Source organism: Podarcis raffonei, chromosome 1 (assembly GCF_027172205.1).
Source record: "Podarcis raffonei isolate rPodRaf1 chromosome 1, rPodRaf1.pri, whole genome shotgun sequence".
Classification (NCBI taxonomy): domain Eukaryota; kingdom Metazoa; phylum Chordata; class Lepidosauria; order Squamata; family Lacertidae; genus Podarcis; species Podarcis raffonei.
Window position 1 is genome coordinate 82161256 of NC_070602.1, and position 13022 is coordinate 82174277.

At 47.6% G+C, this 13022-nt stretch overlaps 1 protein-coding gene across 3 annotated transcripts in view; it reads left to right on the forward strand.

Moving 5' to 3' along the window:
* The first annotated feature begins 11565 nt into the window (after window positions 1–11565).
* Window positions 11566–13022, forward strand: part of SLC43A3 (solute carrier family 43 member 3) — a 46678-nt gene continuing 45221 nt past the window's right edge. Inside the window, exon 1 of one of the 3 annotated variants that reach the window (XM_053398477.1) lies at window positions 11566–11690. The gene's annotated coding sequence lies outside the window, so the exon portion shown is untranslated. Of the gene's footprint in view, window positions 11691–11917; window positions 12089–13022 lie in introns of those variants that run through there. The other 2 variants (XM_053398486.1, XM_053398494.1) reach the window with 2 other exon arrangements.

Genomic DNA, 13022 nt, shown 5'->3' on the forward strand with positions numbered 1-13022 from the left:
AGGGCTGTTTAGTTAAGAGGGGGGAAAACACAGACAGGTTACAGTGCAAAACGAAGCGTCCCCTACTAGAAGATAGCATCTCGACAAGATTTGCTTCTCCCAGCTAGAAAAAGCTCATCGGGATAGCTAAACAGAAGGACGCTCGTCCTTACGATGGGTGGGATGAGAGCACAGGCAGAACGTCGTAGACATTCAAAGACGCACTTAGAAAAGGGTCCCAATGGTCATCTAGTACAACCCCCTGCAATGCAGGAATCTTCCGCGGGATGGGTTAGTCAGTCAACGGTGATGGACACAGGAAGCTGCGGTGCCTTTGCAGTGGAGACTGGCGACCCATTCGGGCGCATAGCATGGGGCAGTGCCCCCCAACCTCAGTCTGCTCTCAGCCAGCCCCCGACTTGCCTACCGCCTCCAGTCCAGGAGGTAGCGCTGCCTTTTAGCAAGGGAGGCAGAGCGGAGCAAAACCAGAGTGACTTGGCTCTCATGTGCTCTGGCTCCACCTACTGGTGACCTCCCTGCCACCCGCCCTACCAGTTTCAATTGTCACCAGTCACTGTTGCCTTTGGGGTGGGACTTTGGGGGCAGAACAGAAGTCCAGGACTTCCAAGCGCAGCAGGGTCGGAAAGGTTAAACCCGGTCCCAGGGGTAAAGGAGGGCGCAAGACCACTCAGCCCAGAGCCTCACTGTACCTAACTGCACCGCCGCGCAGCGCTAGATCCAGTTGTCTAGTCATGCCAGAAAGTGACAAAACCTGGAGAGTCGTCATATGATGCAGCGCCTACAGGAGGGGGAAGGCAGTGTTGTGCAATGGTTAGAGCATCGGGATGCGGGCCAGCCATGAATTTCTACCCAGTGATGCTGAGCCATCAGTCCCCAGTGCTCATCCTAGACAACCTTACGGGGTTGTAGAATGGGGAGAAAGGAAACCAGGAAAGCGGACGACGGAACGGGACTTTCGCCCGCGAGAGGGGCCGGGCTCCCCCGGGGCAGGTTTCCGTGCCCCCCCCCCAATCATCGTCCCCTGTGGCGGAGCGCGGGTGAGCGAGGAGGACCTGAAAGTCGCCAGCCAAGAAAACGGAGTCTCTCTGGGCCAAAAGCAAAGGGGAGACTCGGGAAGGAGCGGGAGGAAGGTGGAGGAGAAGGAGAAAGGAGCCCGCGCAACTGACAACCTGAAAGAGGCGCCAGCTGGCCGAAGCTCTGCCAGAGATTCCCTTGCCAAGAATCGCTGCTCTCCCAGGAAAGGAAGCAGCCGCCGCCTCCCTTATTTATCTCGCTCCTGCTCGCTTTCGGGCCAGTTCGATTCCCACGTGAAATGGGGGCGGGGGCAAAAGTCAGGATTCTCCCTTCGCAGGACGTTCTCCATCAGGCATTAAAAAATAAAATAAAATAACCGATTCGTATATCAAAGGCTCTTGAATAATTTTTTTGAGGGGGGGCAGGTAAACCTCGCCCCGCATAATCGATCATAAGATGCGGTGCACGCACACTATTTGAATGGCAATGCCCATCAACTTTGGGTTGGGGCAGCCCCCACGAATTTTTTATTGAGGGGGGGTGTCGAAGGGACCTCAGCTCCCAGGAGTTGGCTTCTATGCAAAGGCCCATGGACCGAAGGCGGAGAGCCGGTGTAGGAGCGGAGACCGCGGAGTGGTCAGAGCTGCGATCCTGGCGCGCTTTACACCCGAGTCAACGCGCGGGGGATCGGGTGTAAGGGTGTGCGAGCTGAAGGTCAAACCCTTTTGGGTTCAGAGCCAAAACCACTCTCGCCTAGATGGTCCTCGACTAGCTTCAAGCAGATCGGAGCATCCTCCTTCCTTCCTGCCAAGCTCTCAGGGTTGGTGTAGGGGAGTGCTAGGAGAAGATGGGTTAGAGGCCGACTTAGTCGTGCTTAGAGTAGGCTCGGTGAAATCCAAGAGTCTAAGCTAGTTACCTCCTGTTTTTTTCAATGGGTCGGTTCTGATTAGGACTGAGCCTGCAATCCTGACCCGCCCCTTTACTTGGGAGCAAGGCCATGGAATTCCAAAGGAATTACTTCCGAGTAGACATGGTGGAGCTTCCACTATAAATCTGGAGCCAACCCAATCTAGGCGAAATTCCTGAAACTACTGTGGCGTTGTTGTTGTTGAATAGGACGTCCCTATTTTCATCGGAGAAATGTTGGAGGATATGAGTTAGGCCTCAAGAAGACAGGTTGCGCCACTGCCATACAAAGTAGCGGGTTTAAAATGCCTGGAGATCACAGCCCATCCCTAATCACATGGATCGTAAGTAAATGCTTTAGGATTGCCATCTAATAACCGATCCAATGCATGTTTGAAATCTGGAGTAAGTCTCATAAGACACATACTTCCAGGTAAGACTGAAGACTGGAAGTTTGTTTTACGCTCACGCAGGTGGGATCAGGTACTCCGACGGATCCGTCTACAAGCCCTTGGCATGGCTAGCTTATGCAGTGGCAAGTAAACTGAAAGGGGTTTAAAAATGGAAATGTTGCCGTTTCTGAAGACGAAAGATTTGTGGGTTTGGTCCATTTTGGTTACCAGAAACCTGGGCGAAAGCAAAACAAACAAACTAAAAACACCCTCCAGTCAAATTGTGTCATAGACTTGGAAGTTCTGGCAAAAGCTGAACATTTTAGGATTTACAAAAATGCTAGCTTGTGACCAAAAATCAACCCACGTCGAACAGCTTTAGTTATTATAACTTGGAACATGCCAATTTTTAATGGTTTTTTTTTTAATCGAGTGACAGAACGTACACGCAGGATCTTCTTAATCTGCATTAAGTAACGGGAGAAAGAGCTCTCGGTGTAAATGACCTCATCGCGCGATGCAGAGGAGTGGGCCGCAATTGTCATTTCGAAGGAGATGCGCCTCTGATTGGCATGGCTTGGGAGGAGGGGGCAAGTCGGAGGTCCAGGGGGAAAGTGTGTGTGTTAGTTGGGGGGGGGGGAGAGAGATAAGATTCTACCACCCAATGTTGATGAAGAGCTCTGTAGAGCGTAGGGAGGGCTGGGGAGGGGCTCTTCAGTACAATCTGGCACCGAGTTTGTTTGCCTCGCTGCCTCCGGAGTGAAATATCACAAGATGGAGAGACAGACGGTGAGGGTGCAGGTGGGCGGTGGCGGGCGGTAGCTCAGGCTGACTCAGGGGGGCCGTCATCCGCTTGGCTGGCCATATGCGGCTCGCTTAGGGAGGGAGGATCGCTCCCACAATGCACTGGGGCCAACCAAGCATGGGCACCTGGCATCAGGAGCGTGGCTTTCCCTCCTCCTTTCCTTTCCTCCCCATCCTCTGTAGAGCCTTCTAAATCCAGAACCCCTCTTTCCTGCGTTGAGTCCCTCAAGCTAGCTGCCCATAAAGCCATCCCACATCCCTTTCGCTTCCCACACAGGTAAGGCTCTTCTCCTGGTCTGCTCAAGGCAGGCGATCTTAGTCTCACCTGACCATCCCAATTCGTTGCAACTTCTAAGGACTGTGCTCGCCCTCAAGACACTCTGGCACCCACAGTACACAGAAACGGGTTTTCCGCCGCCCAGCATCCTTGCCCAACCATGGTGACCTGTCAGATGTCTCCTGGAAGTTCAGAAGCAGAACGTGATCCACATTCCCATCCCCTGTCGTTTGTCTCTAGCGTTTGACAAACAGGGACATGCGGCTGTTTAACCGTTGGTGTGTGTATGTTTTAGCACTAATAGGCACTGATAGTTGATCATCAATGATGTGGCTAATTCTTTTTCTACCATCTAGGCAGGTCACCACGACCGCATCTTGTGGCCATTAGTTCCATAAATTAATCCATTTGCTTGCCAGGAACCTGTTGTCAATCAGTGTTCTAGGGCTTTCAGAGAAAAACACCCCACCCCTCGCCGTTCTTCTCCATGTATGGTTACTATAAACCTCCGTGTAAATCTCAGAGTAAAGAAGCAATCCTGACCCCAATTACCTGGATGTGAGCCCCTCTGAATTCAATAGGACTTACTTCTGAGTCTGAATTCAAAAGGACTTACTTCTGAGTAGACATAGTTAGGATAACCCTATTAGTCCTACTCCTTTCTTTAAAGAAGCAAAACAAAACCTCACATTCCCGAGAATTTTTCCTAGAGGGAAGACGCTTCAACTATCAATACCCCACCTCCGTTTGAGTTATTTTCCAGTTCTCCACCATCTCCAAGGTGGGGGCGATCAGAACTGCTTTCAGATTCTAAATGTGGGAACACGAGATTTATATAATGACCATGTGGTATCTGCTGTTTTAGTTTTGGGCCCTTTCCCAACCATTCTGACATCACATTTGCCTTTTAAAAACAAAGCCACAAAAAACCTCACAGCACAACAGACTGACTTTTTCAGCGCTACTTCCATGACCCCGTGATCTCTTACAGGTGAATGCAGTCCTTTCAAACCCCACTGGAATATATATATGTGAAGTTGGAACTGTTCCCCTTTCCCCAATAGCCAATGTATGTTACTTTGCACTTATTATTTATGTTGAATCTCCTCTGCCATCTGTTGCTCAGTTACCCAGTTTGAAGAGACCCTTTTGGTGCTCTTCACAGTCTGTTTGATGTTATCATCCATACTAATTTGATGCCATCTGCAAACTTGGTTATCTTACTATCCAACCCCTGGTATGAGATCATTCAAAAATGAGTTTAAATAGCACCATTCATCTCTATGCAGATTCTGAAAGGACCTGGCTGGAATGGACTTGTCAACTAACAGGAAACGATGGGAATGTCTGTTCCATTCTGATTCTTCAATGCTTGCACAAAACATGCTTCTAAACCACACTTTCTCATCTGGAAGCCCTGCCCTCACCAGAGATGGGAGCATAGGAAGCTGCATTGTACTGAATCAGACCACTGATCCATCTAGCTCAGCAATGGCGACACTGACTTTTAATGGGTCTTCTGGGGTTCAGATGGGAGATACCCCAAAATCCTACCTGAAGATGCCTCGGATGGAACCTGGGACCTTCTGCATTTGAAGCAGATGCTCTAGCACTCGGCTATGGCCCTTCTACTGCTAATCAATGATGCAGAGAGCCAGTGTGGTGTAGTGGTTAAGAGCGGTAGACTCGTAATCTGGTGAACCGGGTTTGCGTCTCCGCTCCTCCACATGCAGCTGCTGGGTGACCTTGGGCTAGTCACACTTCTCTGAAGTCTCTCAGCCCCACTCACCTCACAGAGTGTTTGTTGTGGGGGAGGAAGGGAAAGGAGAATGTTAGCCACTTTGAGACTCCTTCGGGTAGAGATAAAGTGGGATATCAAATCCAAACTCTTCCTCCTCCTCCTCTTCCTCCTCTTCTTCTTCTGAAAATGTACTCTTTATATGTTTCCAGGCTTTCTCTTCTCATACTACACATTCAATCATTAAAACCTGACAGTGAAGACATCGGGGGTCCATCTGAAACTACATCTTTCCTCTGTCCACAGAATCCAACATAATCCTTCAATTTGCCTCTGAATTGCTGCACTTTCCCATTTTTTAAAATTCTGATTCGTGTGCAACAAGTGCAATACAATAACTCTAAGCATGTTTACTCAAAGAAAGGCCAACTCATTTCAATGGGACTTCTGTCCATGTAATGGATTATCTGCATATTCTATTTAAATAATTTTATTAATTGTCCACCATCTGAAAACAACTGTGGTGGTGTACAATATTACAATACAGCATAAAAAGAAATAAAAGCTACAGACAAATGAATAACAAGTAGGCTTTCTGATACTGCAGGTATTTCTTTTTACGTACAGCACATAGAGTACTTTGCACCAAACAGGTGGTTCTTTTTTTGGGCACCCACTATGCGTCCAATGAGCCATTGATCCATCTCCAGCATTTTTTCCACCATCACTGTTGGATCTGCAAAGCGTTCCTCTGCTGTGCATCAGATCTCAGCTGAAGAACTATGATGTAAATCTTGCTAGTAACACCTCTCAAACTTACCTGTTTTAGACCTTTCAAGCCTCAAATACATGCTTGCACCCTTCTGCACTTTGCCTGATTATGCATAATGCAGAAGACAGACTAGGTAAAGGGCATGTCAAATTGCAGTGATACATATACATGGGCCTAAGGCCCCCTCTGCTGGCTGCTGGTAAAATTTCAAAACTTGGCAACAACTTCCAGAGGGGTTAGCCAAGTCTATTGGAGAAAAGTCAACATAGTATCTTGTTTCATGTTAAAGGCAAACAGATTTATGATGACATAACATTTATTTGGTCCCTAAATACTTTTTCCATAATAAATCTTTCAGTCTTTAAGGTATCATAAGACTTTTCTTGTTTTCAATACTTGGTGTTCATTCTGGGGCTGCTTCATGCATAACTTCTTTTTCAATATGAAAAAACACCCATGCATCATGGAAAATATGTGCACATACACATACCCTCTTGAATGAGCTCAGTAGCAGTTTTGCTTCAGTTACAGGATTTTGCAAGCTGTAAGGATGCTTCACACATTGAATCAATGATTTTCATGTTGGAAATAGGATGTGCCAGCAGTACTTCTCTACTATCATGTAGGGAGGAACACATGTATGCCTTTTCATTGCAACCACAGTCCTGCTATGTGCTCATGAAGTGAAATAAACATGCATGAACTCTTCACACTTAATAGTGGATATATATCTCCTATATGAAAGGGAGATGTGTGAAGCAGCTACAGTCACTCCCAAATATATAAATTCCTTCCAGTAGCACCTTAGAGACCAACTAAGTTTGTTATTGGTATGAGCTTTCGTGTGCATGCCCACTTCTTCAGATAACAAATATATGTCCCAAATATATGTTATGATTGCAAAACAGGCACATGTGCAATTTTCACCCATGATGGTGCAGGGGACTGCAGAGCATATGCTATTGTTGTATGCCTGGCTCACAGTAGCAAGACCAATGCACTTTGCTACCTTAAGGTGAAGAACAGGGCTGCCCCCACATCAGCCCATGGCATGTACAGAAGCCTATTGGTTCAGGACTGGTAGCTGAATCTTATTTCTGCACTAGCAACAGGACAGTGTCCTCTACCACCCATGAGAGAATCAGACTACCTAAGGGGGTGCAGAGTATTCTTGGCGAAAAAGTTCTGTCCTCCAAGACTTCACTGCCACTTGCTCACTGCTCCAGCACATGCCCTAATGCAACCATAGAGGCCAGCATGCATCATAGGAGCATAGCAATGTAGGCACATGCAGAGTGGCTGCCAGAGTGCATGGGCTGGCCCGGCTCCCTGTCTGCCTGCTTCTGGGTTCAGTGGCTTTTCTGCAGTGATGTATTTGGAGAATGCGACTTGGTGAGACAGATAGCCTAGCTCAGCAGTGGAAGCAGCTGTGGCTTTCAGTCAGAATGTGTCAGGTTTTCAGCACCAGAGCCAGTAAGGAGAGGTTTTTTGCCCATCCATGTTGCTACTGATAACTTAGTGAGTTCTTCTGAGAAAACAAAGTGGATATGATGAGGGCATCTGTTTATAGATGTGTCTGTTCTGACCACACACACATATAAAAGGAGAGTGAATTCTGATTTTAACTTCAAGAAGCATGTGGGCGAGGGAAATTGGATCCTCCCAGGCAGTACCTCTCCTATTGCTTCAGACACTTTTCTCTTAGGCTGTGTTGTTGTACACATTATGGTTTACTCTGACTGCACTGCGCTCCCACTGCTGGTGCTTGAAGCTGAGCACACAAGATGTTAGCCACAATGCATCTGAATCCTGCAGCTTCTTAAGGAATACTCCTGTTTGATGCACTTCCCCTTTAACCAGCTTCCATTTGATGAGAAAAAAAGAAAGCTGAGGTTAAGCAGAGGGGTGTGCATTGCATATATACAGCAATGCAGTGTGGGGAACAAAATCAGCCAATGTTATCCGGGATGAAGAAACCTCTCCAGTGTACACAGCAATGTAAGAAAGTCAGTTGCAGTGAGGAGGGAAGGTATCAATGTGTACACAGCCATGAGTTGGGCTTCCTTCTGGTATTGGAGCTGGAGAGGGTGAGTGCTTAAGGATGGATCACAGTTCTCAACTATATAAAAAAATTAAAATAAGAAAAAATGAATACTGCAGCAGTGAACACCTGTCCAGGTGAGCTCCAGCATGCTGGCTTAGCTGCTAACATGGGGGAGGTTTGCCACTGCCACCATAACCTGCCATGCCCTGAGTGGCAATTCCCCCCACCCACCCGGGTCCCTGGACTACAGCCCTGAAATCTAACACTCACTGCAACACTAGGTCTGGAAACATGGATTGTGAACATGGCTGCCCCTGTCACATCACATTCAGTCCTCAAAGTGGAGTAGTAAAATCCAAACCATACTGACATCAGTATACATTCTAGATCAGCTGGATTAATCCCTTTTATAAGTCTTGCCCCCACATAACATCAACTGTTCTTTTTGTTAAAGGGAGTAGGACAACCCAACTTCTGGATCAGCTGAGAATTTATCCTTTCGTTACCTGCCCCCTCCGCCAGTATTCAAATAGTTCTGGAGGTTATTTACTTATTTATTGATTACAGGTTTTTTGCTTTTGTTTTAAAACCCACTGGATTCATTTGTGCATTACGCACACTACTACTTCAACAGATGTAATATTGTACATTTCATTCAGGTTTCCTAACTATAAAAACCTTGCAGCCTTCACAATTGACTAGGCAAATGGTTTGGCCTTCTCTCCCATCTGCAATAAAGTGTGGCCCTCTTTTTGGTGAATTATTTAAAAGACACAGGTCTCATATTATATACAATAACAAGGCCATTAGCTGCAGTGAGGTAGGTAGAAATGCAAATGTAACCCTCTCTTCAACACACTATCACAGTTTAGTGTGAAACTGAACACAGGATGGGGTTACACAGGTTAAGAATCAGGAATGTGAATATGAGAGGTGGAGATGTGAATATAGGAGCAGGCATAAGGTTTAGCCCCCACTTGCTGGTATCCCCTTTTATACACACAGAGCCAGACCTACCATTAGGCAGAATGCGACAGCTGCCTCAGGTGGAAGATGTCAGGAGGTAGGTGCACTCCCACCTCCATTCCTGAGTTTCCTAAGCAAGTTAGTCCTGTACCTCCTAAGCTGTGTATGGTGGAAGATGTTGTCCCACCACCATCTTGAAAGAAGATTCAGCTGGCAGTCCTGTCAGGTTTTTGTATGTGGAATGGGTGCATTACCATTTTGTTCTTTGCCTTAGGCAGCAAAATATTTTTTCCTAGCCCCACTTATATAAGTGAATGCTTGCTAGGCAAAGTGCTGTATTTGATACTATTGTGGTGAGAGCAAAACATACCCTTCACCTTGACATTGGGTGACCTGGCTCTCACTGAAAAGGGTTCCATTAAGGGTTGCGGTGCACTTTCCCAGAGATCTCCGAAGTATACTATACACAGTAGGGATAATGCTTTTGTGTTCATGTCTAGATGTGGTTTTCCAATAGGCTTCTGCTTGTCCAATATGGGAACAGGATACTGGACTTGACAGCCTTTGGTCTGATGCGATCTTGTCTCATCCGATCTATCTATCATTCATTCATTCACTCACATATATTTATAGCCACCAATAACAATAGTTCTCTGGTTGGTTAACTCTTAGATTACCTGACACACACTCTGCCCATCATAACCACTAGCATTTTCTTAGCAATTCAAAACATACTCAGCTTTTCTGCTCAACAAAAACTGCAAGCTCAAGAGGCTGGCTACACATTACACACACCATGCCAATAAACAGACATGTGTATACTGGGCTCTGATCATTGCACATTCTGGAGCCTGCCCAAAAAAAGATAGAGAAAATGTGGGTATGTTACAGGCAAACCTACAACAAATCAGGGCCCACTGGTCACTTTTATCTGGCTCTCTTTGGTTTGTCTCTCCTTATCTGATTTCCTGTGTATTTTCCTGTACAGTTACTTCCAACCTGGAAGAACTTCACAGAGTTCTCAGCAGTAACCAGTTTATGTAAAAGCAGATGAATCACAAGGATAGCTCAGTCGGTAGAGCATGAAGCTCTTAATCCCAGGGTCATGGGTTCAAACCCCACACTGGGCAAAAGAATCCTATATTGCAGGGGTTGGACTAGATGACCCTCATGATCCCTTCTAATTGTACAATTCCATGAGTCTATGAATGGTGGTCCAAGTTTTTTCAGACTGTTCATGAAAAAGAGTCAATTAACATGAAAAATGCAGAGTGCCAGGTTAGCAAATTGTAACAGTATTTCAATACCATATTGACAATCCTGATTTGAGAACACCCCTGAGGATAAACTGGATCTGAAACATGTTGGGCTCACTAAAAATTGTGCTCCTATCTCCCTTTGCACAGCTGGATGCTCTTTCCCCTCCTTTCCCAGCAGTTGGTGGCCTGCCAGATTGCCTTTCAAGTGAATTAAAGGGAGGCTTTTTTGTAACAGTTATATGTACTGCAGTTATTGTATCATTGTTTTTTGTGTTGTGAGTCACTTTGGCACATGCGTGTAGGAAATTGGCACACACAGTTATCAAAACAGCAAATCCTCACTTGCTTTCCTGGGTGGGGTGACAGAAGTATGATCTCTAGATAGCACTGGGTCTTCAGCACATGCAGCAGAACTACATGGTAGGACATCAAACGTAGAGGTGGTAAAATACTCTGTACGACTTCTGGCAACAGGTATGGGACTCCACTTTTGAATACTTCTCCCTGCCCTCCAGTTTGAGCAAAATCCCTGAAAACAAGAAAGTAGCACACCAGAAAAGCAGGACTACAGGCGGAGTGAGGCAGCTGCCTCAGGTGGCGGATTTGGCAGGGAAGCAAAGTGTTATTTATTATTGTATTTTTACTAAGGAGGGGGAAATGGCCTCCTTTCTTTTTTGCCTGATGTGCCCAAAATTACTTAGGGGAGAGTTAGAGCGTTTGCCTTATGAGCTGAAGGCTTCAGGCTCAATCTCCACCATCTCCTGGTAGGGCTGAGAGAGATCCTGGTCTGAAATCCTGGACAGCAGCTGCCAGTCAGTGTAGACAATACTGAGCTAGATGGACCCGATGGTATGGCGCAGTAAAAAGCAGCTTCTTATGTCTGCCTCAGACAGCAAAATGTATTGGATCAGGGTTTCCCAAATTTGGGTCTCCAGCTGTTTTTTTGGGGGGACTACAATTCCCATCATCCCTGACCAGTGGTTCTGCTAGCTAGGGATGATGTAGTCCAAAAACAGCTGGAGACCCAAGTTTGAGAAACCCTGTACTGGATCGAGGGCGTCACCAACAGTGGTTCAAAACCAACACTTTGCTGTTCTGTTGTGTTGCTGCTCCGGTCTGTTGTTGTTGTTAGCGATCATCTGAAGTGGCCCAGTTCATTTTGTCACACTGGCATGCCGCCACTCCATTTTTGACACGTGTCTCCCGCCTGAGCTAAATCCCCGATAGGGCTGCAGCAGCCTATATATAGGGTTCCGGGAGGGCTAATGGCGAAAAGCGCGGCCGTTTTGGCGCGCCGAAGGTGTCGAGGAGAACAATCCCTTTCATCTGGCGCGGCCCAGGGGGGCGGGGGCTGGTCCAATACGCGGCTCCTGAAGAGACGGCGAGCGGGAGAGGCGTGTCTCCGCGCTGACGTCAGAGCACCCCGCGCTGCCTATGGAGGACACCCGTGGCGCACGGCCAGGGCTGCACGACCCACCGCTATGACAACAGTCGGCCGGCCGGATTGACGCGGGCAGGGTGAGTCTCTCCGCGGGAGCAAATGCGCGCGGCTTCCTTTCATGTGGGGGTGGGGCGGGCCTGTCTCCGGGAGCCTCGTGCGAGCAGGGGAGGGGGAGTAGGCAGGGAGAGGCGGCCACCCAATCGGCGAGGGGCCCCGGGGGGGCAGGGCGGGGGCGGGGCCGGTGACTGACACCTTCGGGCGCGTGGGGAGGGAAGGGGAAAGTACCTGCAGCTGAGGGAGGTTGCCAGCGCGCATATGTGCAGGTGGGAGGAATAGTGGTCTTTTTCAAGGGTGGGGGGGGCACGGATAGTGGTCTCTTCCAGAGCAGCCTGTCCTATGGCCACACGGGGCTAGTCGACGTCCCCCTCTTCGCATTGGACTGAGTGGAAGAGGGGCCTTGAGCCTTAGGAAGGAGGTATGTCTGGAGCGCCAGGTGCCCCCTAAAAGCGCCTATTTGTCAGAGGGATCTTGGAAGTTGGTTGCTCTCGGCGCAATCATATTTGAGCATGCCTGCCTTGAATGCATCCCCGGCGACTTCTGAATAAATGAGCCACGTGTCGGGCCGCTACTACTGCCGTGAAAATGTGGGGAGGGATGCAGCCTCGGCGCCTAACTTCATAGGAAGACATCAGAAAGTTTGACTTGTACAGGTGTGTGTGAGCAGTTGGGAGTAGGTTGCTCTGAAAGGTGGTCAAAGAATAGAAGGGAGGTGTTTCTTGCTTTTTGTATCAGAATCGTAGACTTGGGTCATCTTAGTCCAACCTCCTGCAATGCAGGAATCTTTTGCGCAAAGTGGGGCTCGAACCCATGGCCCTGAGGTTGCCTGAGGTTATATGGATACAGGTAGTGACTATTCAGAGATGAGAGGCCGGCTACCCGAATAAATTCTGAGCAGACCGGTAGTTGTGAGGAAGTGTTTGTATCCCACGTGTTGTGCATTTATTTAGGTTTCTTAATTGTCCTGTCTCCAGGGTAGGTGTCATTACTGAAAACAGATGAATAGGCCAAATTCTCGACCCAATATAAAATTCTACAGAAAATTAAAATAGCCCCCATATCTGTCTCTGCTCTGAAAAGAAAGCCAAACATGCACTATTTACAGCACACCTGGAAATTGTTCCGTGTTGTGGTTTTGGGATGCTGAAAGTCAACATCCTTGACTAGCATAAGTAGATGTGGAATTCATGGCAGGTCTGGCTCTCTAGAGAAAAGCTGGCAATACTAGCATGTATCCTTTGGAGCAGGTGAGTACCTGGTGGTGTTCTAGACCCCTGGAACAAGGAGGAAGAGTTTTTGTTGTGAAATATTGAGGTAGGAGGATTCTGGGTAAAGACAGACCTTGCTCAGAA